The sequence below is a fragment of the Geotrypetes seraphini genome, chromosome 6 (assembly GCF_902459505.1).
Source record: "Geotrypetes seraphini chromosome 6, aGeoSer1.1, whole genome shotgun sequence".
Taxonomy (NCBI): Eukaryota; Metazoa; Chordata; class Amphibia; order Gymnophiona; family Dermophiidae; genus Geotrypetes; species Geotrypetes seraphini.
In genome coordinates this window covers 65,884,304-65,910,791 of record NC_047089.1, presented here as the reverse complement: position 1 = coordinate 65,910,791, position 26,488 = coordinate 65,884,304, and the positions used below count along the sequence as shown (strand labels likewise).

General features: G+C 45.4%; 1 long non-coding RNA gene across 2 annotated transcripts; it reads right to left on the bottom strand.

Annotated features, from left to right (window-relative positions):
* Nucleotides 1–513: 513 nt before the first annotated feature.
* LOC117361936 lies at nt 514–16,276 on the bottom strand. 2 transcript variants are annotated; one of them, XR_004539759.1, is made up of 4 exons: nt 16,140–16,276; nt 12,110–12,163; nt 4,231–4,274; nt 514–759 (listed from the first exon to the last, which is right to left on the bottom strand). It is a non-coding gene; the product is annotated as an uncharacterized LOC117361936 (long non-coding RNA). The 2 variants fall into 2 exon arrangements; XR_004539758.1 differs by lacking the exon at nt 4,231–4,274.
* Between the last annotated feature and the right edge of the window lie 10,212 nt (nt 16,277–26,488).

Sequence of the window (26,488 nt, the reverse complement as noted above, 5' to 3'; positions counted from 1 at the left end):
GGGAGCCAGTGTGCCTCCTTAAGTAAAGCCACACAGCAGGGGTGTAACCAAGGAGCAAGCCTGGCCACTCAGCAGCTGCAGGCCACTGGCAGCCTTCCTTCTGATGCATTTATGTTTTGCGTCAGAGGGAAGGTTTCTGGGTCATCCGCCGGCAGTGTGTAGGAACCACTGCCAGCGACCTGAAGAGAAACAGAAATGCTGCATGGGTTAGGGGGCTGGGGAGGGAGGGAAAGAGAGATGCTACATGGGCTGGGGTGTATGGGAAGGGAGGGAAAGAGAGCGAGAGATGCCTGCACACTTTGGGCTCAGGCCTGCCCAAAATTGACTGGCTGCACCACTGCCACACAGGGACAAGCAAATACCTAGTGTACCTGAATGTAACTTCATCTTGAGCTACTACAAATAAAGGTGGGAGCTAAAGCCAAATAAACAACAAAGTAAGACTATCAGCAGCTCATAGTGCTGTGGTCTGTAAATACAAAGCACACAGGACACAAGAGTTTAAGAGTTCAAATGCTTTATTTCAAATAAAAACTACACCAACGATCACTGGAGCCTAGACATAACATGGGCCGTGTTTCGGCAATTTTAGCCTTCCTCAGGGGTCCTGTGAAACTCACAAACGGAAAAGCTGTGCGTTGATGATGTTGCTAGAACCGCCGTGGAGGCTACTGTAGTCAAAATGAAACTGAAAAAACCCCAGTCTTTTCAGCAGGCCCCTCCAGTGGCATTGTGGATTGTACACATGGTCAGTAAATACTACAAGGTAATATATAGAGATAAAACAAAGGAAATAAGTCAATATCTTTTTTATTAGGCTAACAATAAATTTTTTTAATTAACTTTCAAAAGTAACCTTTCTTATTCAAATCAGAAATATTTAAATACTACAACCTGCCAGGAGAGGGTAGTGAGTGCAAAGTTTTAACAGCACTCTTACACAGGATGACTAGCTCTCTTTGCCACAATTCACGTTTTAAGAAGGGCATTAGCAGTAAATTTCAGAAATTGAGATCATAGCCAGCAAACCCAGTTTCCAACGAGGTTCATTCCTGTCACATTTTGCGCAAAACAAAGCGATATTACCACAACAGAACACTACACTACTATTATGCTACAAATGGTATACAGTAGTGGAAATGGTAGAAAGTAGTGGAGTTTGCGGGGGTGGTGGGGAGATATACCTAGAAGGCTCCACGGACTTGCCAGGGAGAAAATTTGCTCCAGGAAAGAAGGGGAACTCAAATGTACTACAGGTGCTACACATATTATACTGTAGGGTTTATTCAAGTGTAGTTTGATATTTTATTGTATGTATTGGTTTAATTTTTATCCTTTATGGAATAAAATGGGGTAATTCTTTCACAATACAAAAATGTACACTCTTCTGGTGTCAGGAAGGTAATTAAGGACCATGGATATATCAATATAAACAAGTGGAGGGTGGAAAAAAAAGACCTCAGTTCAAGCTAGAAAATGCTGGGGAAGCACTCAACCAACAAGTATTTAGAAACATACAAGCACAAGTGATCCCTTAACAGTCACAGGTCACAAATAAAACTCCACTTGCAGTCCGTTATAACAACCAAATGGTCCCCTCTTCACCAGACATCAGGAACTGCAGAGTCTCTCATATGATTCTTTTATTTATTTATTTATTCAATTTTCTATACCGTTCTCCCAGGAGAGCTCAGAACGGTTTACATGAATTTATTCAGGTACTCAAGCATTTTTCCCTGTCCTGGCAGGCTCACAATCTATCTAATGTACCTTGGGCAATGGGGATTAAGTGACTTGCCCAGGGTCACAAGGAGCAGTGTGGGTTTGAACCCACAACCCCAGGGTGCTGAGGCTGTAGCTTTAACCACTGCGCCATTCTAGAATAGATAAATCCACACGCTCATTAGTAACATCCAACAGCACAAAAAAAATAGCCACTTATCTTGCGCTGGTCTTCAACAAAACTGTCCCCCTCTTTTACTAAGGTGCGCTAGCCAATTTAGCGCGTGTTAGGAGCAATCCAGATCCCTTCTATAACCTCCCCCCCCCCTTTCTTTTTATCAAGCTGCATAAGGCTCCGACACTCATAGGAATTTTATGAGTGTCGGAGCTTTTACCACAGTGGACTGCAATTTAAAAAAAAAAAAAAACCCTTAAACAGCAGCTTGATAAAACAGGTACTAACATTTACATGCCAATTAATGCATGCAGATGTGTAGAATAATGGCATACATATAATTACCAAAATTCTGTCTAAGTGCTAGCTTGTAAATATGTCTCAAGTAATAATTGGCACCAATATTCAGTGCAATATTCAACTAACTATTCTAATATCACAATAGTGCTGAAAAGAAACTGTTGCAATATTAATCCATCACACTTTTTACAATGTTGCAGTGTTGATATATCAAACTTTCTAAGGATCTTCAGAACACCACCCAAGTCATAACTCAGTGTGGCAGCACTCCTCATAGATCCATATATTAACGTGCATATTTAAACCTTCTTTGAATATTCCTTCAACAGTATTAATTTCATAAATTTATGCTTTTGCAGTATTCTTTAAAGTTTTCATTTTTGTATATAACATTATTCATAAAATCAAATTAACGTGGAGGGGCAAAATCAAAAAAAGCGTCTAAGTCCCCTTTTGGCCTAAGTCCCTAAACGTTCAACCCAGAAGCAGGGAAAGTGTCCATAACCAAAACAAGTCCATGTTTTGATTATGGCCTTCCTCTGCCTAAATGCCCAATCTTCACTACGTCTAAAAGTACCCCCATAGCACGTCTACACTTTTTAGCCATAATGAAACAAAAACATGCCTAGGCCACAAACGTCCAACAGAAGGGCTTTTAGGCGAAGGAGGAGCCAGTCCTTCGCCTAAAACCTGGATTCTGTAACCGGTGTCTGTCAAAAACAACACCGGTTACAGAATCCCCCCCCCCCCCCACCCCACAACGATCCAGGCAAGAGGGTGCCCAAGCCCTCCTGCCATGTTAAACCTTGACACCCCCCCTCCCAACAACATTGGGGCAAGAGGGAGCTCAAGCCCTCTTGCCCCAGCCAACCGTGGCACCCCCGACATATCGGGGCAAGAGGGAGCCCAAGCCCTCTTGCCCCTCCGACTCCCCGACTCCATCAGGGCAAGAGGGAGCTCAACCCGGGCCATGTGCCTAAGGCCCCACCCACAGGCGGGACCTAAGACTCCCGGGCCTATTCTGATTGGCCCAGGTGCCTTAGGCCACACCAGTAGGCGGGGCTTTGGTTAGGCTGGGCCAATCTGGCCCCATTTGTCAGAGAACTGCCGGATGGATGGACGGGTTTGGCACCTGTCTGTCCGGCCAACTTACCTAAAGGTACGGGGGGTGGGGGTGGGGGGGGGTCGGACATTGGGGGGAGGGGGGTTCATCGAGGGCAGGAGGGCCTGGGATCCCTCCTGCCCATAATGTAGTGGGGGGTGGGGGTAGAGGATCGGCTGGACCAGGAGGGCTTGGGCTCCTTCCTGGCCCGAACGAGTCGGGGGGGGGGGTACCATCGGCGGAAGAGGGCTTGAGCTCCCTCTTGCCCTGATGGAGTCGGGGAGTCGGGTGACAAGAGGGCTTGGGCTCCCTCTTGCCCCGATATGTCGGGGGTGCCGCGGTTGGCTGGGGCAAGAGGGCTTGAGCTCCCTCTTGCCCCGATGTTGTGTGTTTGGGGGGGGGGGAGTGATGCATCGCGGCAGGAGAGATGCCTCATCTCCCCTACCGCGATGCCATCACTCCTCTACCCGAACTGCCGCGGGTCATGGCAGTTTGGGTAGAAGAGTGATGGCATCATGGTAGGGGAGATGAGGCATCTCTCCTGCCACAATGGTTAGGTTGCCGAGCCGCTGAACCGATGGCGCCAATGGCCATCAGCTCAGCGGCCCATTTTTCGGCACTTAGACCTGGTTTTATTTTGTCTAAGTGCCGACTAAACTGTATTGGTTATACCTGTTGTACGCCTAGGTGTAGGTCGGCCCACCTCCCGCCCACTGCCCGCCCTTTCCCCTCCTCTAAACACACCTCTTTTTCTCTCTGTGCGTTTAGAGGCAGGGGAAAGGCCCAAGTTGGTTTTAGATACGTCTAAAAACCAGCTTTGGTTAAGGGTACTTGGACGATCAGGCTTTTTGATCGTCCAAGTAGCCACTTAGGACACTTTTTTTTTTATTATTACCCCCTTAGCTTTTAGTAATATTGTACCACCCCTCACCGATGTGTTTTATTACTTCATCAGGGTCAGGGATGGAACTGGAGCTGAAACACAACACAAGCTCATGTTACTATATGTATATAAAAATATTGTTTTCCTATTTTTTCTTTTACTGCACAAACTAATCAACAAGAGTGAAGAGCCTTACCAACATAATAAGCTTGTTCACTTAGCCCTTCAAAGAATCCCTGAGGTTCTAAAGATGGCCGTGGCATTTTTTTTATAGCATTAAAGTAGGAACCCCCCCTCCCCAGCTAAAGTAGGAAAACATCAGTGCTAAAGTAGGGAAAAACCCCCAGCTTGTAAATATGAGCATAACTTACGTAGCGTGCATTATACAAGTGAGTGTACACATGGGCAATGCCTGGGCAGGATTCCCATTTTTACATGTGTATGTCCGACAGGCTCTGACAGACCAGTTCTATGAGTGAAATAAGTGCTTGTGTCTAACCGGATATGCCTGTTTATATCTACTTACACTAGTCTTCTAGCTATAATAATAATACCTTAGTTAGTGCATGCGCACTACAATTGAAACTTCGTGCCTCCATGCCACATTAAAATGCATGTGCAGTACAATAGAACCACAGAGCAGGGAAGCATCTCAGCGTACAATATGCTGTCGGTATTCCAGAGCAAATGGGAACTGATTTCATTGGACCAGGGTCCAAGCAACACTTCAAAGGCAAAAGAGGTCAAATAGGAGAAGGGAACTAGAGGCTGAAAAAAAGGGGTAGATGGGAGAAGGGGGCTGGAGCTGGGGTCGGTATTGTAAAAAGGGAACATGTTAGAGAAAGGAGCTGGCAGCTGACAATGGGGATGTGTATGAGAAGGGGGCTGGGGGCAGAAAAGGGGATATGTGTGAGAAAAGGACATGTGAGAAAAGGAGGCTGGGGCTGGAAGCTGAAAGGATGGGAGAAGGGGGCTGGGGGGGCTAAAAAAGGGGTTTGGAGCTGGGGCTGAAAAAAGGGGACATGTAAGGGAAGGAGGCTTTAAAGGGGGGTTCATGGGAAAAGAGACCTGTGTAGGAGGCTGTTAAAAGAAGAGGGCTGGAGCTTGGGACTGCAAAAGGTGAGTTGTGAGAGAAGGGGTCTGGGTCTGGATTTGGGGGGGCTGAAAAGGAAGACAGGTGTGATAAGGAGACTGGGGCTAGAACTGAGGGCTGGAAGAACAGGTATGAGAAGGGGGTTAGGGTTGGAGGCTATAAAAAGGGAATGTGTGAGAGAAGGGAGCTGGGGTGAAAATAGGGGAGGTAGGAGAAGGGGGCTACAAAAGGGTCAAGTGAGAGAAAAGGACTGGGACTGAATCTGGGGGCTAAAAAGGGGGCATATGAGAGAAAGGGGCTGAAGATAGGAGCTGGAAAAATAGGTGAAGATGCAGAAGCAAAAGTTGATGGGGAAAGGGGGAATGGAGAAGGAGTTCTATGGAGGTGAAGGACAGAGAAAGGGGATAGATTTTTAAGTTGGTGAAAACAGGTGGAAATAGGGAAGGTAAAAGTGAAAAATGGGAGCCTGAATATGGGGGTAAGACATAAGAAGAATAGCTATACTGGATCAGACTAATCTATTCTAGCACCCGTTAATGTAAAAGCAAGAAAATCCTAAATCACTCTTTAGCATCTCAGGCGGCTTCTCATGAAAAAGAATTTCGATCATTGTTGCTCACAGCTGTTTCATTTTAGAAAACAGCTAAAAACCTATCTTTTCTCCAAATACCTGACTAGCTGACTCATTCAAATATACGATTATGTTTAATGTTTATAATCTTTTGTAAACCGCTTAGAACTTTTTGGTAATGCGGTCTATAAGTATAATGTTTTGTTATGTAACGGGCTTAAACTCTAATATTCTATAAAGGAAAGTGGATGCCTATTTCTTTTATTGAATCTGCACCAATCAGGTGCCCTGAATTGCCCTTCATATGTGTTGGAAAGGAAATTTTTAAGTGGAATAAATAAATGGAAAACACACTAGGCCAGGAACTCAAAAAAACCTCTTGTGAATCTTGCTTCAGGAAGGAATTTAGAGAGCAGTGGTGAAAAAGAAACTCAAAAATTGCTCAAAACGGATGGAAACCATAGAGAAAGCCTGGTCCCTATTCAAGGACACGATGCTGGAAGCACAAAACCTGTACATTCTCAGGTTTAGGAAAGGGTGCAAAAAAAAAAAAAAATCGAACAAAAGACCCGGTATGGATAACGACGGAAGTAAAGAGGGCGATAGGAGACAAAAAAAAAATCTTTCCGCAAATGGAAACAGGACCAAACCGAGGATAACCGGAAAGAACACAAAAAACACCAGAAGGACTGTCACCGAGTGGTGAGGAACGCAAAGAAAGAATACGAGGAGAGGCTGGCTGAGGAATGCAGAAACTTCAAAACGTTCTTCAGATACATCAAGGGGAAGCAACCAGCGAGGGAGGAAGTAGGACCGTTGGATGATGGAGACAGAAAGGGGGTGGTAAAGGAGGAAAAAGAGGTAGCCGACAGGTTAAACAAGTTCTTCTCGTCGGTTTTCACGAGCGAGGACACAAATATTTCAGAACCCGAAGAGATCATAAGTGGAGATCAAGAAGAAAAACTGGCGCATATGGAGATAAGCCATGAGGAGGTCCTCCAACAGATAGACAGACTGAAAAGCGACAAATTACCGGGCCCGGACAGAATCCACCCAAGGGTTCTAAAAGAGCTAAGGAACAAAATAGCAGAAACTCTCCGACAAATTTGTAACTTGCCCTTGAAAACTGGGGAGATCCCGGAGGACTGGAAAATAGCAAATGTCACACCTATCTTTAAAAAGGGATCGAGGGGTGACCCGGGGAACTACAGGCCAGTAAGCCTGACTTCAGTCCCAGGCAAGATGATGGAGGCACTGATAAAGGACATCATCTGTGAGCACATAGAAAAAAAAATAGACAACTGAAAGTGAGCCAGCATGGCTTCTGCAAGGGAAGATCGTGCCAAACGAATCTACTGCACTTCTTTGAAGAGATAAACAGCCAGATGGACAAAGGAGAACCTGTAGACATCATCTATCTCAACTTCCAAAAAGCCTTTGACACGGTACCCCATGAGCGGCTTCTTAGGAAACTGTGGAATCACGGGTTGGAAGGGAACGTACACAGGTGGATTAAACACTGGTTGGCAGGCAGAAAGCAAAGGGTTGGAGTGAAGGGCCACTACTCGGACTGGCGGAAGGTCACGAGCGGTGTTCCCCAGGGGTCGGTGCTCGGACCGCTGCTGTTCAATGTATTTATAAACGACCTAGAAGCAGGGACGAAGTGTGAAGTTATAAAATTTACGGATGACACCAAACTCTGCAGCAGGGTTAGAACCACGGAAGAACGTGAAGACCTACAAAGGGACCTAAACAAACTGGAAGAGTGTGCAAGTAAATGGCAAATGCGCTTTAATATAGAGAAATGCAAGGTCATGCATTTAGGGAAAAAAAACCTGATGTTCAGCTACAAAATGGGGGGATCAGTGCTGGGGGATAGTAACCTTGAAAAAGACTTGGGAGTGCTGGTAGATACAACAATGAAATCAACGGCACAATGTGCAGCAGCCTCAAAGAAAGCAAACAGAATGTTGGGTATTATTAGGAAGGGCATTACAACCAGGACGAAGGAAGTCATCATGCCGCTGTATCGTGCGACGGTGCGCCCGCATCTGGAGTACTGTGTCCAGTATTCGTCACCGTACCTCAAGAAGGACATGGCGATACTTGAAAGGGTCCAGAGAAAAGCGATGAAAATGATAAAAGGTATGGAAAACCTTTCATACGCATACAGTTTGGGAAGGCTGGGGCTCTTCTCCCTTGAAAAGCGGAGACTCAGAGGAGACATGATAGAGACTTTCAAGATCATGAAAGGCATAGAGAAGGTAGAAAGGGACAGATTCTTCAGATTATTGGGAACCACAAGCACAAGGGGGCACTCAGAGAAACTGAAAGGAGACAATTTTAGAACCAATGCTAGGAAGTTCTTTTTTACACAGAGGGTGGTGGACACCTGGAATGCGCTTCTGGAGGTTGTGATAGGACAGAGTACACTATGGGGGTTCAAAGAAGGATTGGATAAATTCCTGAACAACAGGGGGATTGAGGGATACAGATAGAGGTAGAGATAGGTTATAGATAGAGTATAGATAGAAGGATAAAAGGGATCAAAGGTCTTAGAAAAGGATCACATTACAGGTCATGGGCCTGATGGGTCGCCACGGGTGCGGACTGCTGGGCGCGATGGACCTCTGGTCTGACCCAGCGGAGGCAACTTCTTATGTCCTTATGTTCTTAAGGTAGCTGATAGGATCTCTGAAGGCATTAAAGGTTGTAGTATATAGAAAGGGACAGTGACCTCTTCTTACCTGTGTTTCTCTGGTTACATAGCATTCCCCTACCATCTGCTGATTGATTTAAAAAGGTAGTGCTTGTTTTCTTCATTGTACACATAAAATCATCCAGTGCTCTCTAGGCCGAGTTGGATATGCTTCTCCATTTTCTAGCATTAGTGTCATGGACTGTTCTTGCCCCTTCCTGCTGTTGATGTCTTGGCTTGACTGTGCCACTATAGATGCCGCTCTCAACATGACTAGCTGCCCTGTCTTTATTCTTTATTCAAAGTATTTGATTAAACGCTTATCCAGCAGTACAAAGCATTGAACAAAATTTAAAAATTACAGAAAGATAGACGTGTCTGCAATATAAAACATATATATTAAATTATTGTACAAACCAAGACTAAACACACAAACTCAAATCTTTGACACAATAGGAAAAGGGGCGGAAATACAATTTTTATAGAAAGAATATATAAAAGGAAAATACAATAGGAGAAGGGAAATAAAATCAAAAAATGATTTAAGAAATTAGTGGCATGGGAATAAAAAACATTTGAATTTGTTAAAGTAGATAGATAGATAACTCATTCTCTTGTTTTAGAAGTGAGAAGTTTTGCATCCCCCACAAAAAAGAAAACAAAACATCAAAAATTAGAATTAAAAAGAAAAAAAAAGAAGAAGATAAGATTGTTTTTCTCTTCTAGTGTTATTGACTTGGACTATTTATGCCACTGTTTGTAGTAATCTGCTCCACTTCTGGTGCCAAGACCTGTTCATGCCACTGCCTACATTATCAGCTGCTCTGCCACCTTCATGGCTCAAATTAGGTGTTTTCTTTATTATGGAAAGTGTGCTATTGGGATGATTCCGATAAGTATTCTGTTCAATTTTCAAAAGCCCAGAAGGGCAGGTTTTTATAATTTAAAGGTGGTAGAAATTACCAGAGGACATAGCAACATGAAGGAGGTAACTTGTACGGAGAAATAATGCTGAGAACCAGGATCCTGTTCTGAAGATCCCCTCACCACAAAAATTGCAAGGAGGTCGCTGGCATGGCAGCGATTCTCTAGCGCTACCCTCAGTTTCCTCTGCACGGTTCCTTTGCTTCAGTCTACCCAAGCGGAAACAGGAAGCTGCTTGGGGGGGGGGGGGGGGATTGAAGAACAATGTCAGAAGAACAATACAGAGGACGCCATCAGCAGTGCTGGAGAATTGCTGCTGTGCCAGCACCTTCCTTGATGTTTTTGAGGTGAGGGGGGCTTTGGAACCCGGTGTGGAGCTGTGAGCCGCACAAGAGGACCCCACAGGCCACCATTGGCTTGTGGGCCTTGCAATTTTGAACAGTGCCCTAGATTATACATCATCCAAATTTGTGTGCAGAACCCAGATCCACACACAAACTAATTAGTCAATTAGGTGCTAACAATCAATTAATGGAGTTAACAATCAATTTACTTGTTTTGGCCATATTTACTCTCCCACCAGTGGTCACTGACACCCTCCCACCACCCAAAGATGTGACAGTAACAATACGTTCCAGCCTTTATGACAGCGTCAGATGGCCACACAGACACATCTCAGTAAAGCATAAGAACATAAGAATTGCCGCTGCTGGGTCAGACTAGTGGTCCATCGTGCCCAGCACTCCGCTCAAGCGGTGGCCCTTAGGTCAAAGACCAGTGCCGTATTTGAGTCTAGCCTTACCTGCGTATGTTCTGGTTCCAGTAGGAACTTGTCTAACCTTGTCTTGAATCCCTGATAGGGAAAATGCTTGAAGTAACTGTATGTAAACCGCATTGAGTGTGGTTGTAAAACTACAAAAAGGTAGTATACAAGTCCCAATCCTTTTCCCATGAACATCACATTAAAAAAATCCAAGGTACAAATCTCACCATAACCTACTTAAATTGTATGATGAGCTCCCAAAACACACCCAAAACCTACTCTACCTAAATAAAGATGACACCTGCAGGCATAAAAGCTATTGTTGTGGTGTACAGGTGGGTACAGTAGGTTTTGGGCAGGGGAATCCTGCTGGCTCATCTGATCGGGGATTCCCCTGCCATGATCAGCTGAACTGGCAGGGAGAAGCAGAATGTGGCAGAAGAAAAAATTATTTTTGACAGGAGGGATGGGGTGGGGAGGAACTGCGCCTAGCAGTTGCTCTTCTGATCAGGCGCCAGGCACAGTTCCTCCCCTTTTCGCCAAGGCTGCTCTGAATGAATAGCATGCATATAATTTGCATGCTACTCATGCAGAGAATCACCTGGAAAACAAAAAATCACACCGACTATGCTATTGTTTTTTTTTTACTGTGGTGTTGGAGCTTTGTGTATCAGGGCCTTAGTGACAAATTACTTGCCAAGTCAGAGCATGTCTTTATTCCAACAGTGGCAACGTCTGCAGCTAATTGGTCCATAAAGTTGGTAATAGCATTCTGACATGTGGATACAGCAGGTAATGAAGATGGAAGGCGTATTTCTAATAAAGGGAAGGCGTGTTTCTAATAAAGACTTGTTTTGGTTGTTAAGACATCCCCCTTGCCTTTTTCTTTGTTGTTTTTGTCCTACTCCAATGCCATCTTGCTCCTGGAGGGATCAGCATTTAAAATAAGAATTGTGTGTGTTTGTGTATGGGTGTGTGTGTGTGGGGGGGGGGAGGGTGGTGGTAAGAACCTGGGTATCCTGGTTTACAGTTTACTACACTGACCACTAGGCTGCCCCTCTGCTCTGCAAGGATGTCTGTGTGGCCATTTCTGTTAAAATGTTTTGTCCCTGAATTTTGGATGTTCATTATTTGGATGTTTCAGTTTGTAAACTGGCTATTCATTTTGGATGTTCTCAGATATTTTCAAACAGGAAACATTGATATATTTCCTATTTGAAAATGGCTGTGAGATAAATGTGTTTTTTTTGGGTTGTTTGTTTTTTTTTTTTGGGGGGGGGGAATGTTATGAGAAGGTCTGTTGGACTTTGACTTCCTTTTGAAAATCCCTATCCCTATTGCAACAAAATGTAAAACATAACTAAACAAAAAAAAACACAAGCATCATAGCAAATTTTTTTTAAAAAACTGCAATGTTTGGCTGCACGCCCCTAGAAATAATACATAAGGTATCTAGAATGTGTAGGAGCTCCAAAATGTAACTCTCCAAAATGAAATAGGGAAGACTTAGGAGTTTCAAAGAAATAAGCTTCCCCCCACCCCAAACCTCCCACCCCCAACCAACCAAACAAAATGTCCAAATGCATTTCTATGGGAGAAGCAGTTCCAGCTATTGTACCATAGAATCCTTGATACAGTGACACCTAGTAGTTATGGAGCTGCTACTGTCAAATTGTCTCTCCCCTGTGCTTTATCCTTTTGTTAACTGATACATATAGAGCCAACACAAAGACCCATTCATATACATACCAGCTATATAGCACACCCACCAACTACTGCTTTCCCAACATTTTTTTCACATATTTCTTTTAGTTCTGCTTGTACTGTATGCCATGAATCACAAGCAAAAAGCTAGCAGTTTAATTTTTAATAGCTTACCAGGGCAGATGATCATTCGAAAGACGTCACAGTAGGTATTTTGTCATGTATTGCCTAAAGGAAGGGAAAGTTCAAACATGAGCATATATTGACACAATGTAGTAACTGGAAGGTTCTTCCAAACAGCTGTATGTCGATTTCATGACTTTATTGCTTCTTTGATCTTATTCCCAAGTCTCCAGTTCTGAAATTTCTAAATTAGATGTCACTACTATTTCTTTAAATGCAGACTCAGCAATCCTGTGCCACAAATCAGGTCCCATTCAAATACAGTCAGCATAGTTCATGGTCTGTTTATTTTTTCAATGTTCTGGACATTTCTTTCAGGTAATTTGTCCTAGGTTTATGCATCAATAAACTAAAATTACCTGGAACAAAACCAGATATGGCAGATTAGAAAATTAATGAATTTGCAGCATAGTTCCAAGGTTAGAAAATAGAGCAGTGAAAAATACCACTGCATATGTAATATGAGGTCAACTTCAAAATTAACTACATAAAACAGTGGCTTAAAAAATTTGGGGCTGCTAATCACCATAACTTTTGATGGTCATACAAAAGTAATGAGACTGTGAAGGCAGCTGGGAGGTGTTCTGCAGGTGGAGCTAAAAGTTACTGGAAAGCGCTGAAATTCAGCCCAATGCAGAAAACTTTATGTGATCAAAGATAGCAGCCTAACTTAATCTTGTAAAGGAGCTGAAAATCCGCTTAAAGAGAACCAGATAAGTCAACCGGTATCTTTAAGTTGATTGAGTCCCACTGAATATCAACTCTGTGGCCTAGATTCTCTAAAGGTTGTGTTGAAAACTGACGGGCCGCTATTGCAGCTGTTATAGTAGTGATTTTTAAAAAAAGCAAGACATTCTCAAAAAAAACACTCATGCAAATGAGGTTGGCAGAGAGGAGCAAAGATTTGCTAAATTTGCATGTGCCCATCGCTGGTGATAGCGATAGGCACATGTGCAGAATACAGTCAAAAAAAAAAAAAAAAAAAAAAGAGCCATAAATAACCCTCCACCCAGCAGTGGAAGAGATGTCCAATCTCTTCCACCACAACCAACCCTCCCCCCAACCCCTCTCAGCAGTGAGAGAGATGCCCATGCTCTCCCACCATCAAGAAATACCTCCTGGCAACAGGAGAGATGCCCAATCTCTCCTGCCACCAAGCAACAAAACACCCAACACCCCCCCCCCCGGCACCCTCCCCCCAGCAGTGGGAGAGATTCCCAATCTCTCCTGCCGCTAACCAACACCCCCAACCCCCCTTGGCAGCAGGAAAAATTCACACGTTCTCCCACCACCATGCTTCACTCCCCCCATGCCTCCAATGACCCCCCCCACACCCTCTCCCCCTTACCTTACTTTCAGATGACTGGCAGGAGGGATGCCTACTCCCTCTGGCTAGTTGGCCTGCCTCTTTAAAATGGCGGGCCTTCCCGTCCCCAGTGCATCCTGGGATGCACCAGGGAAGGACCTGAGGCTCTGATTGGCCCAGGTTGTTTAAGGCCCCTCCTGGGCTACCCTGGGTTAATCAGGACAACCTGGCCCAATAAGAACAACATGGGCCAGTCAGAGCCTCAGGATGCACCAGGTAGGGGAAGGCCCACCATTTTGAAGAGGCTGGCCAGCTGGCTGGAGGGATTAGGCATCCCTCTGGTCAGCCATCTGAAAGTAAGGTAAGGAGGAGAGGGTGGGGGTCATTGGAGGCACCGGGGGGGGGGGGTGTTGCTTGGTGGTGGGAGAGAATGGGCATCTCTCCCACTACTGAGGGGGGTTTAGGGGTGTTGGTTGGCAGTGGGAGAGATTGGACATCTCTCCCGCAGCTGGTGGTTGTGTCGGTTGGTGGTGGGAGAGATTGGGCATCTTTTGAGAGGGTATTGGGGTATGTTGGTTTGTGGCGGGAGAGATTGGGCATCTCTCCCTCTGCATGAAACATGCTTTTACTACTCCCACAAAAAAATATATACTACAATTTATGATTCATGTAATTTTTTATTTTTTTCATTAGCCACAGTATGCACTTTTAACAGTGCTGTCACTGTACTGGCACCCTGGACTAGTCACTGATTTTTGTCGCCTAAAGCTTGGAGAAATGACTTGACAATTTTTAAAAATCCACCGGAGTGCTCATTTCATTATTCAAGAGCCCATTTGCATGGCATGCCACTAAAATGCATGAAGGCTAAACTGTCTGCAACCAGTTTAGCGACCGCGTTAAAGTTTTGAGAATCTGTGTCTATATGACTGAGCAAGTCCCAGTAATTTACTCTACTTATCCTCATTACATTTTCCTCATTTTTTTCATTTATTTTCTCTCAAGAAATGGAACTTTTCTCTATACTCATAAACTACATTGTAAAACAGTTAGAGGAGCATAATCAAAAGAAACATCTAAGTCCGTTTTGGGCCTAAGTTGCAAGTCGCCCAAAGTTGGACATGGGAAAAGGCCCATTTTCGACAAATATGTCCAACTTTTTTTTTTTTTTTTAAATCATCCAACTGTACGTCCAGCTGTCTGATCATCCAGACCGCTAAGTCGTCATTAGAGAATGACACGGTAACAAAATTCATCACCGTTCCCGTCCCCGCGGATAACTGCGGGAAATAATTCCATGTCATTTTCTAGTGTCTATTTCAACCTCGGTCCTTCTACACCAGCAAAGCTTGAGGGTCAGTGGTTGTGGCCATTCATACTCTGATTCTTCCCTCTCTCCTTAAAGAATGACATGAAGATGGTTTCCCGTGGTTATCCGCGGGGACGGGAACGGTGATGAATTTTGTCACCGTGTCATTCTCTAGTCGTCATCTTCATATCCCATTTTCATCCAAAAATTTGTCCAAGTCACAAATGCCTAGAAAAAGACCTTTTGGGCGCGGGAGGGGCCAGAAAAGTGAAGGACTGAACACCCAGACATAGCACCATAGGGAGGGGTACCTTACAGGGCACTGCTGTGAACTTCACAAAAAGGATGCCACATAAACATCTCACTAATGCTATCTTATAGGTCATGGTGAGCCCCCCCAAATATCCCCAGAACCTACTAGACCCACCTATCTACCACCCCACTAGCCCTTATGGCTGAAGAGCCACTTATATGGCAATACAAAAGGGTTTGGGGTTTGTTTGTTTTTTGAGGGAGCACGTTTCAAAAATGATAGGAGGTTTGCGCCAGAAGATGTATGAGGAGAGACTGGAAGCCCTGAATATGTATACCCTAGAGGAAAGGAGAGACAGGGGAGATATGATTCAGACATTCAAATACTTGAAGGGTATTAACGTAGAACAAAATATTTTCCAGAGAAAGGAAAATGGTAAAACCAGAGGACATAATCTGAGGTTGAGGGGTGGTAGATTCAGGGGCAATGTTAGGAAATTCTACTTTATGGAGAGGGTAGTGGATGCCTGGAATGCGCTCCCGAGAGAGGTGGTGGAGAGTAAAACTGTGACCGAGTTCAAAGAAGCGTGGGATGAACACAGAAGATTTAGAATCAGAAAATAATATTAAATATTGAACTAGGCCAGTACTGGGCAGACTTGCACAGTCTGTGTCTGTGTATGGCCGTTTGGTGGAGAATGGGCTGGGGAGAGCTTCAATGGCTGGGAGGGTGTAGATGGGTTTGAATAAGTCTTAACAGAGATTTCAGCAGTTGGAACCCAAGCACAGTTCCAGGTTTAAAGCTTTGGATTCTTGCCCAGAAATAGCTAACAAGAAAAAAAATTTAAATTGAATCAGGTTAGGCAGACTGGATGGACCATTCAGGTCTTTATCTGCCGTCATCTACTATGTTACTATGGTCACAATACTGTACATCTTTGCCTCTGGTCATTTACAAGGTATTATGCAGGCTAACATGGCACATTGGCAACTTATTCCACATGTTAGGCTGGCAAAGAGTATCAAAACAGGCAATGGCTTTTATTGTACTACTATGAATTGCATTGGTTGTATAGTACTGTTGTAGTTTAGAAAAGATATAAAATATGAGTTAACACAAAAAAGGCAATGACTTCTATGTAAAGTGTTTTTACCTTGGCGCCTCAGGGAAGTATCAATGGCTCCCACAACAGGTGCTATTCCAGGACCCACTATGTCCATCACCTCACTCTCCAGGACAGTCAGTTGGAGGTTGCCACAAGGACCCTGCATATCAATCAGTTCTTGCTTCTGCCGGACCTCTCTCCGCAGGGCACGCCATCGTTTTTTCAGAGCCTCTATATCACAGCCCTGATGGTGAACTGAGTCCATGTCACTGCAGATCCTCCCCCAGATAGCCTGCTGGCCTTCTATCCCAATCTTATCGGCTTCCCTCCCAAAGAGGGCATCATAGTTGGCCCCGACTTGGGCCACAAGGATCCGCAATTCTCCAGGCAAAAAATTAAATTTCCTTTTTGGAGCCATGTTGCAAAGAACAGCCAGCTTTTCAAGCTACTTATAGAACACATTCACAAACACTCCCATAAGACACCCAATGAGGTGTAATGGGCGTGGTTAGTAGGCGGAACAATAGTTGAGGAATGGTTCTGTGTAATAACTCATTGATAACAATAGCTCAGGTGTGTTGGGGGGGAACACTGCCATTCAGTGGACATCCAATCAGTGTGCATGGTTCAGGTGGAAACCTCCTAATGAGTGCCTAATGGGTTAGGCATCTTTATTATAAAAAGGGGTCAGCTGTAGCTGCCTTTTTTTTAATAAAGAGTCCAAAGGTATGTAAGCACTTCTGTTAATTCTAGGTGTGTGTTGGAGACTGATGTGACATTTTGCCACAACTTCAGTGTTTACTTTTGGAGACATAGGTCTTTGTAACATGTTTCTCTCTATTCATCATTTCAGGTTGACTATGCTCATCACCCCAGTGTACAGTGGCATAATCTCAGGAGGTTCACATATTTTAGCTAAGGCACTTTTGTGCGCCAGTTCACCAGTACAAGTCCCAGTGTCACTTGCATTTATTTTAACAGCTCTCATAAGTGTAAAGCAGGGGTAGGGAATTCCGGAGCCAAGTCAGGTTTTCAGGATATCCACAATAAACATGCATGAGATGAATTGGTAGTAAACAGCATTTCTGGCTCACCAGGTTAATGCTTCGTGTCCATCTTCTCATGCTCACAGGTTCACAACCCCCCTTTGCTCATTTTGTTAAGGTCCTAACAGCTTCCTATTAGCTCTCAAAGGAGAATATATATATATATATAGTGGACTTTGCTGTTTTTCATCAGCATTGTGCATCACATACATTCATCTGCTCTCAGCTACAAGCCATTGTGGTAGGAATGGATTTTCTGCTATGCAATATCCACACAGGGCAACAGATAGAAGAGTTTAATAAAACTTCAGAGGGCTTGGACAGGTATTAAAGGACGGTACATGGTTTTGAGATGTATCTTACAGACGTTCCTGTTGGTATATTCAGCTTGGCTGATTGTGGTTTTATGCTGCATGAGTGTGTATTGGGGTGGGGGAGGGGGTTTAGGATGACAGAGAACAGGCTGCTGAGAATTGCTACAGATCATTTTAAAGATCAACTCCAATAAGTTTAAGAAAAGGAATACCGAAAGATTTGGAAGGTTTTCTGGTAGAAAAACAAATATCAAATATTTATTTACCACACTCAAGACTTGAACCCCTGACATACAGAAGACAAATGCAATGCTTTAAGACACAGAGCTATAGAGGGAACTTAGTTTAGAAGTTGGTAACAGAGCTTCTACAGACTAAGCAAATGACAAATGGCTTCTAGTAATATCTTTGAGAAGGGAAGGAATTGATTCAAAGTCAGGAAAGGTGTGTTTTCTGGTGGGAAGTCCAAACGGTGCCTATGACATCAGATGCTACTTAGGCATGCTTAGTATAAAGAGTTCCATCAGAGCAGTGTTTTCTCTTTTAGGGTTTCTATTGTGGGTGTGTTATTGCTTATACTGATTTCTGAGACTTTACTTGCTTATCTTTTAACCTTTTCATTCCTATAGCTGCCACAGCTCTCCGTTTCATAGGACCATTAGTAGCTATAGTAATGTACAATTTAGATGTTTGTCTAACCTTTTTCATCTTTGTAGGAACAAATCTAGGTGAGAATTATATCTGGGTAGCTATTTAGGTGTCTTTGTTAGAGAAAAGCTCAGGCAAAACTGATTTATTATTTTGGTGATTATCCATTCACTTGTTCTCCATTCCCCAGGGTCATTAGCAGGTCTGAAATAATTATAATTCTTTCCAGGAGTCTTGGCTTAAAAAGAAAACCCATGCTGTTTAAAACTTTGGTGCCAGCAAAATTGATATGCAAGTTACATGAATATGTGGAACCTAGAGCAGTGCTGTTCCTCATAGAGCTAAAGGTAAATGTTTTTACTGCCATAATTGTTAGGTATCCTCATTAGAAAAAAGGAACAGTGTGTTTTATCCCCCCCCCCCCCTTTCTCCTGATTTCAAGTTCCTAGCGTGGCCTTGTGTTTTTCCAAGAGGCCAGAGCTCAAGTACCAACAACTAAAATAGGTGAGTATGATGTCATGCAACCTTTCTTTGCCCTTGTGATTAATTATCTACATTTTTTTTTTCTCTTCACAGGTATTTAATGACAGAGTGAGTGACATGGGTGAGTTTTAGGCTCTCTTTTACAAAGAGAAATTAACCATTAAACTCTTCATTGTCTCAATCCATCTTCCTTTCTCTTCATCCATCTCATTGAACTGCAGCTGCCTGATTATATGCTGTTTTCCTGGCCTGTCCAATTAAAATCTTATACCATTTTTCACCTTGTGCTTATATATTTTTAGATTATACATCTCAGGGCCTATACACCTTTACTAAGTCACCTTGTTCTTATATTGAAAGGGAATGGCAGGGCCCATTCAGCACTACCTCCAAAGAGAAAACCACACAGGAAACCTATAAACCAATATAAACTTTTTAAATAATATATAAAACTAGTGTTTAAGCCCGTTACATTAACGGGCTTAAACTGTCTTTCTTTATTTATGTCTCGCTTTATTTATGTCTCGCTCCCTGCTCCTGTCTCTTTCTTCCTTTCTTTCTGTCTCTCTCCCTCCTGCTATTTTTCTCTCTCTCTCCCTGGCACCCTTTGTCTGTCTGTCTTTCTTTCTGACTGTCTCCCCCCACCCCACTTTCCTTTGCAGAAGCAGCAGTGATATTTCCCTTTCCCTCCAGGTCCCTGTGAAGTAGTAGCAGCAATTACCCCCCATTTCCTTCTCTCCCCCCCACTTTTCTTTGCAGAAGCAGCAGTGATATTTCCCTTTCCCTCCAGGTCCCTGTGAAGTAGTAGCAGCATTCCCCCCCCATTCCCTTCTCTCCCCCCACTTTTCTTTGCAGAAGCAGCAGTGATATTTCCCTTTCCCTCCAGGTCCCTGTGAAGTAGTAGCAGCATTTTCCCCCACCCACCCCCCATTCCCTTCTCTCCCCCCCACACTTTCCTTTGCAGAAGCAGCAGTGATATTTCCCTTCCCCTCCAAGTCCATGTGAAGTAGTTGCAGCATTCCCCCCACCCCCCATTCCCTTCTCCCCCCCACTTTCCTTTGCAGAAGCAGCAGTGATATTTCCCTTCCCCTCCAGATCCCTATGAAGTAGTAGCAGCATTTTCCCCCACCCACCCCCCATTCCCTTCTCTCCCCCCCCCCACTTTCCTTTGCAGAAGCAGCAGTGATATTTCCCTTCCCCTCCAGGTCCCTGTGAAGTAGTAGCAGCATTTTCCCCCACCCACCCCCCATTCCCTTCTCTCCCCCCCCACTTTCCTTTGCAGAAGCAGCAGCGGTATTTCCCTTCCCCTCCAGGTCCCTTCTGAAGCAGTAGCAGCATTTTCCCCCACCCCCCATTCCCTTCTCTTACCGTGAGCTGCCCTGCTCCGTTCTGCCCCTCCTCCTTCCCTTCCCGCGGGCTGGCCTGCTGCGACTGAAGTTTTTTTTCAGCAGCTTTTCCCGTGGTGGCTGATCCTCCTGTAAAGAGCAGACTGCGATGGTGTCCAGCTTTAGCGAACCTCGCAGGCCGCTCTCCAACTCGGTAGCACGTTCCCTCTGAAATGATCCCGTGCGTCAGAGGGAACGTGCTACCGAGATTGGAGAGCAGCCTGCGAGGTTTGCTAAAGCCGGACACCATCGCAGGCTGCTCTTTACAGGAGGATCAGCAGTGGCGGTGGCGGCGGCAGCGGCGAGTTAGGGCGGGAGGTGTGTTCCCTGCTGAGGACGTGGGCAGGGAGAGAGCTTGCCTGGCTTCCATGGTGAGTGAGGGCGGGAGGAGGGGAGTGGCTGAGGACCCGCGCATGTGCACTCCTGCAAAGCCACGGACCTACATTTCACGGAACAGGGATTACAGATCACGCAGGTCTTAGTGCGCATGCGCGGCTAGCGTTTTATTATTTTAGATGTATGTTTTAAACTATATAAACAATAAAAATAAAACTATTTACAAAGGGGAAAGAGGGTGGGAAAGAGAGGGTTTGTGTCATCCCCCCCCCAAGAGCAGCTTGAGCTACCTCAAGAGGAGTCGGGATGTATGGAAATGGGCAGTCATTGAGAGAACGCTGGCACATGGGTGGACGCATGCCCTCCCTCCTCATCCTGGAGTCAGAGGGCATGCTCCACCCTAGCCAGCCATTCTCTCAATGACTGCACCTCCCTCAACCTCTCCAACACAGCCCCTAATCCTGGAACCCTCTGGGTTGGAGAGGTTGAGGGCGCATGGAGGAGGCCGGCCTCCTCCTGAGGATGGTCATGCTGCTCTGGGGGGAGCCAGAGAAGGAAGGGGATGAGGTGGGGTGTAAAAATAGAAGGGGCGGAGAGGAGGAGGGAAGGGGTGTGACGGGGGAAAGGAGTGTGGGATGGCTGTTGTCTGGGCAGTGCCCTAGCCCAGGCCTCGCCCTTGGCTTCGGCACTCTCCTGGGACTCCACCTCTGCCCTCTCCCAGGCCTCTGCCCCCTCCCGGGCCTCCACCTCTGCCAGGCCTCCGCCCCCTCCCGGGCCTCCGCCTCTGTCCTCTCCCAAGCCTCTGCCGCCTCCTCCTGGCCCTCAATGGCCTCCTCCTGGGCCTCCACGGCCTCCTCATGGCCGGCTCCTGGACTCTCAGGGGGTGCAGCTGCTTCATCTGGACAGGAAGGAGATGGGATACCACCATCAAGTAGGTGAAGTACAGTTTTGTACATGACATGAAATGTTAATAAAACTCCAAAGCATCCACCTCCTAGAAGGAAGTTTATTAACATTTGGGAGACAGGCAAGCCCCTGTGACATCTGCAAGCCTTGCTGCTAGCTATACTTGTGCCGAAGCAGTGTCTATTTGTGAGTAATGAGACAGAATTGTAGTCTTGACCAGTGGCGTACCAAGGGGGGGCAGGGGGGCAGTCCGGCCTGGGTGCAGTCTTAGGGGGGGGGGTGCACAGCCGGACAGGTCTGGAAAATTCCTTGGCTGCGTCGTCACTTAGCGGCATCGCCACCCCCCCCCCCCCCGGCCCGCAAGAGCACTCAAGTTCGGCCTCCTTCTCCCGACATCAGCAGAACTTCAGAGCGGCAACAGGTGCTCAGTCAAAAGCTTCCCCTGACTCAGCTTCCTGTTTCTGCCCAGGCAGTTCAGTCGGAGGGAAGCTTTTGACTGAGCACCTGTTGCTGATCTGAAGTTCTGCTGACGCCGGGAGAAGGAAGCCGAACTTGAGTGCTGTCACGGGGCAGGGGGGGTGCCGATGCCGCTGAGTGACGTCACGGGGGGGGGGGGGGGCCTTGCTGATCTTGTTGCCAAAATCGGAAAGGTGAGAAAGATGGGCCTGTGGTGGATGGAGAGATTGAGAGAAGGGGCAGGGGTTAGTTTGTAATGACATATTCCATACTAGGTGAAGGTATCTTCTGTTAGGATTGATGGTGTAGGATTGATCTGTACTAGTCTGGCTTGTTTAGTTTTATAATGGGTGTATTGATGTTGTACTGCTCACTACATATGTAAGATGCTGCCTTTTCCTAGGTACTCATGTGTGACATGTGGCTTGTTACTAAAATCATGTTTTTCGTACAGATTGGGGGAAGATGCCCAAATATGATGGGCCCTGGGTGTCTCATATGCTAGGTACGCCACTGGTCTTGACAACAGCCAATAGCAAATGGTGCAGTGCAAGTTCTGAGTTATACATCAAAGCAGCATGAAAAAAAGAAGGTTAAGGGAGAGGGGAGAAAGGGTGGGAAATGCTGATCCTCGATCTCCTTGTAGGCAAGGTTTTCAGGATATCCACGAGAGATTTGCATACCAAGAAGGCAGTGCAGGCAAAACTCTCTCATGCATATTGTTTTTGGTGAGGCAAAATCTTTGGACATGATTTAATGAAACAGTGATGTGTACTGTGCTCGCTGAATGGTTTACAATATTATTACTCACCAGCTTGAGCGGCTAGTTCGCACCACACCCCCTGGAGAAAGCCCTGCTCCTCCCGTCGCAGGAGCCGGCCACATTTGCGTAGGTCCTCCATCTGCATAATGGAGAAGGAGAGAGAGGATGAGTCATATCGCAGTGTGACCTAACAGCCTTATTTATGTCTTGACCTCTAACACAGAAAAAATAAGTGACGAGATTTGCTGGCCTTCAGTGATAATAGGATAGGGAGCACACATGGATGTTGGCAGGCCACAATGCTGCGGCCTTGGCTCTAGGAAGCAACATTAATAAATGTACCATTATGCCAATAGTTTAAATAAATGTATTCAGGCTTCTTCTCTTATCCTGGTGTGGCAATTAAATGGGTTGGCCATGATGAGAAGAAGCAGCATGGTTATGAACTTACAAGCTCAAGGTGCTGAGGATGTGCTGCCATACAGATTGCTGTATACATATGCCAAAGAGAAACTACAGGTACATATATGTAATGAGGCATGCACTTTAATATTTAACATTTTTGTTTTTTCAAAGTGGATTTTAATAAGTTTCTATTATATAGGGGCTGTTCAGTATCACTTGCATGTGGCACGAAGAGTAAAAGCAGCACCTTGTGAATGAACATGATGAAGAACTGGAGGTTGTAAGTTCAAATCCATCTGCCACCTTTGAGGGGGTATTTGTAAAATGAACTATTTTGTACAGGTTTATATATAGAAAATATTTTTAATTTATTCTTTGATCACTTGAATATGAATACTTACATTCCTGGGAAAGGAAGCCAGGCGATTGAACCTCCTGGTGAGGTGCTCCCAGGAGGCTCTATATTGGAGGAAGATCCTCCTCCGACCTTCCACCTTAAAAAAATGATGTTCCTTTTGCAGGAACAGTGAGGCCAGAAGCCTGGAATCTTCTCTCCCAAAGTTGGGATTTCTTTTGGCTGCCATTTCTTCATAAATGAATTGCATTGTAAAAATCGGCGATTTGGTGACTTCATTCAGCGCCGCCTTGGCATGCTTATAGATCCGCAATGACGCTGATCGCAAAGCGCAAATAACGCCGATTTTCCGCATCCGACGCCTATGTGAAACAGAAAAGTACTTACAAATTTATACTTCATTCAGTAGCACAGTGCTTAAAAGGAAGGTTACTGTGTGAGCATGGTCTGGGTTCAACTCCTTCAGCTCACACAATACTCATTTTAATAAATATTACAAGATACAGACCAATCGCATATCATTTTCATCTCAAACACATTAGCAATATTACACACAATACATTAAAAAGTTGAACTTGCGTTTGATAAAAAAAACAGCATAATTTGACTCCATGTTACATTTATTGAAACATACTTGAGAACATGGGTTTTGCGTCAGTGACAGCAGTGCTTTAAACCAGTGGTTCCCAACCCTGTCCTGGAGGAACACCAGGCCAATTGGGTTTTCAGGCTATCCCTAATGAATATGCATGAAGCAAATTTGCATGCCTATCACTTCCATCATATGCAAATCTCTCTCATGCATATTCATTAGGGCTAGCCTGAAAACCCGATTGGCCTGGTGTTCCTCCAGGACAGGGTTGGGAATCACGGCTTTAAACCATTGAGCTACCAGTCTTTTGTCTCAACTAACTGTGAGATGATAGCTAAGCAGATTATACCTTAGCACATCACTAAGGTATGCTATGACAGGGGAGCCAGAGACACTGGAGTAAAAGCGCTGTACTGATCTTCTGGAGGTTGTGAGTTCAGCTCCTGGTTTGTCTTTTACTTGTGGCATTCTACCTTCCAGGTGCACCTTGATGATGTCACAATGAGGTCAGCATTGTGCTGCTGGCTACTTCCTTTTCCTATGAACTAGAAGCCACATTCAGGTCTGATCTGTGTTTTTATTCTGTTTTTAAGTTTGGCCAGTGTAAGTTATGGGATTTACCTTTGGTCTGAAGAATGAGTTGATTGTAGCAATGTTTTAAGACCAGGAGAGTGTTATTTAGAGCAAGATATCACTTAAACTATCCTCTCTCAAATAATGTCTCTGGGAAATTCAGAGAAAGCTCATTGGATGACTTAGGGTGCCTTTCCTGCCAGTCTTTCTGGAATTTAAACTAGGTTTATCAGAAGCCTATATGGTGTTCAAAGTCCTATCCTTTCCACTTCTAATAGGAGTTGATTATAACATTACTGTACAACTTTCTCTGTAGCATACATCTACAGTTTCCCACCTTCCATACTGATAATTTAAGTTCAACACCCACTCGGTACGTTTCATCTTCTAGTTCTCCTTTTAAACATAACATATTTTTTTAGTTTGTATTAATGGTAAACTCTACAATTCTGAAATCAAAGGAAAAAGATACAACACATCAGTGTTTTCTGTCTCCTAGCAGAATTAACTGCCATTCCCTACCTATAAGGCGTAGCATAATCAAATCAGAATTGCTATTATTGCATGGTTCGTTGTCTAGCACAGCGGATTAGACTGAAGGTTAGCATGTCATCCTTTTCAATATACTCACTGATATTCCCAGATCAACTCCCACTAAAACTAATATATTACAAAAAATATATAGTTTACAAAATGGTATACTGTGTTTTGATTATCCTTTTAATGATCCTATACTTTGGGTTAATTATGTGAAAGCTTACAATGCTGAAATAATGATAATAAATCAGTAAAGACTACCTATATATATCATAAATACTAAAATGCTAGCCCGTGCATGTGCAGTAGCAAAACGTGTTCCCTGATCCCTTTTCTGTCGGGATGTGGCCGCACGACTGCGCATGTGCTAGATGGCGCGTTGAGGAGTTGGAATGCAGACCCGGAAGAGCGAAGGAAGCCTCACACTGAGCAACTGTATTTACACTGTGCAACGAGCCTCTGCCACGGTCCCGGGTTCCTCTCAGCCCACCCTTCTTGCGGTCTGGCCGGCTACCTTAGTCCTTTGCCGCCGCCACCCCCCTTCCCTTCCTGCGGTCGACAAAACTCTTGCCTCCAGCAGCCGCTGCAGCACTGTAAACATGCTGTTTTGCGGCCTCTACTGCCTTCATTTGCTCTTCCGTTTCTCTGATGACGTCATCATGGATACGGAAGAGTAAATCGGGGCAGTAGAGGCCGCGAAGCAGCGTGTTTACAGTGCTGTGGCGGCTGCTGGAGGCAAGAGGTTTGTCGACCGCGGGAAGGGGGTGGCGGCGGCAAGGGACTAGGGGAGCTGGCCAGACCGCGAGAAGAGAAAATCGCGTGGGCCACAAAGACAGGGAGGAACTGGGAAGAAGGAAGAGGGAAAGGGGCCTGCTTTGGGGTAAGGGTGTGCTTGGAGGCACACAGCTTTGCTTGGGGGGGAGACAGAAGGGGGGCCACGGAGAGACAGGGAGGAACTGGAGCTGGAGAGGGAAAGAGGCCTGCTTTGGGGAAGGGTTGTGCTTGGAGGCAGACAGCTTTGCTTGGGGGGGGAGACAGAAGGGGGACCACAGAGAGACAGGGAGGAACTGGAGCGGGAGAGGGAAAGGGGCCTGCTTTGGGGGAGGGGTGTGCTTGGAGGCAGACAGCTTTGCTTGGGAGGGGAGACAGAAGGGGGACCACGGAGACACTGTCAGGGAGGAATTGGAGGGGTAGAGGGAAAGGGAGCTGCTTCGGGGGGAGGGGTGTGCTGGGAGGTAGATAGCTTTGCTGGGGGGGGGGAGAAAAAATGGGGGGCCACGGAGAGACAGTCAGGGAGGAATTGGAGGGGTAGAGGCAAAGGGGTCTGCTTTGGGGGGGAGGGGTGTGCTGGGAGGCAGACAGCTTTGCTTGGGAGGGGAGACAGAAGGGGGACCACGGAGACACTGTCAGGGAGGAATTGGAGGGGTAGAGGGAAAGGGAGCTGCTTCGGGGGGAGGGGTGTGCTGGGAGGCAGATCATTTTGCTTAGGGGGGAAGACAGAAGGGGGGCTATGGAGAGACAGTTAGTGTGGAACTGGAGGGGGAGAGGGAAAGGGGGCTGCTTTCTAGCACCCGTTAATGTAACGGGCTTAAAGACTA